Source organism: Aptenodytes forsteri, unplaced genomic scaffold (assembly GCF_000699145.1).
Source record: "Aptenodytes forsteri isolate BGI_AS27 unplaced genomic scaffold, ASM69914v1 Scaffold34, whole genome shotgun sequence".
Taxonomy (NCBI): domain Eukaryota; kingdom Metazoa; phylum Chordata; class Aves; order Sphenisciformes; family Spheniscidae; genus Aptenodytes; species Aptenodytes forsteri.
The window spans coordinates 33,331-34,530 of NW_008795038.1; positions in this window are offsets into that span (position 1 = coordinate 33,331).

Genomic DNA, 1,200 nt, shown 5'->3' on the forward strand with positions numbered 1-1,200 from the left:
GCCACCCCTGGCCCCAACCGACACCGGCTGCAGCCCCAACCGACGCCAGCACTGGCCCCAACCGACACCGGCTGCAGCCCCAACTGACACCAGCACTGGCCCCAACCGACACCGGCTGCAGCCCCAACTGACACCAGCACTGGCCCCAACCGACACCGGCTGCAGCCCCAACCGACGCCAGCACTGGCCCCAGCCGACACCAGCTGCAGCCCAACTGCCCAGCTGTCCCCTCCCCGCCCCCCCCCAGCGTCCCTGCCTGGCATCCCTTGGCGAGGGCTGTTTGCCCACGCACCCACCACCCTAGCCAGACTCACAACACGGTGCCAAGGGCTGCCCTGTCCAAGGTGGGCAGGGTGCGTGGCAGGGGCTGCCCTCAGCTCTGCCAGGCTCCCCACCATGGCCCGGGTCTCTGCACGAGTGGGCAGGTGGCTGGACCAGCCTCCCCCAGCCCCAGCATGGCCAGCACGGTCTGCGTGCCTCCCGGCTTGTTTTTGGCCCCGACTTAGCTTTCGATTACGTTCCCATTTACAGCTGGTACCACCCAGGGGAGGTTTGATACCCCGGAGCCCAGCACAGGACCCCTCCCCTCCCCGGTGCTTGGCCATCTGGCAGCTGCCAGATGAGAGCTGGGATGTGAGCAGGGGGTACCCGAAGGGGTGCCCCACCACTCCCGTGTCTCAGGCCCCTCGCACCGGTGCAGTGTGTGCCGCTGTGCAGCCGGGGGTTCTGGCACTGCATGGTCAAGCCCGCAGGTCCCTGCAGGTGGGCAGCTGCCTCCCCTGCCCAGCCGAGCTCAATGCCAGCCCCACTGCACACCAGGCAAGTGGCACGCAGGATGCAGGACCTGGAGCTATCCTGACCCGGCATGGCCTCCCTGCACCCTGCGGTGAGGTCCCCGGAGAACCCTCCTGGCGGCCAGGGGGAAGGTGCGGGGAGCTAGCGAGGACACAAAGCACACAAACACCTCCCAGCGCACCAAGAAACGAGAGGCCTTGAATGGGAACAGGCAGAGACTCAAACCAGGACCATGTTGGCCGCAGCATTGCCAGCTTCATCCAATGTAGCATCACTGCGGGGCTGGGCACCGAAATCTTGGGGCTGGGAGAAGCGTGAACCCGGTTGCAAAGCCGGGGCACGGGGCAGGGGCTGGCAGCAGGGGGCCGGGGGCTGCTGCCCATCCTGCGCCACACACAGACCACA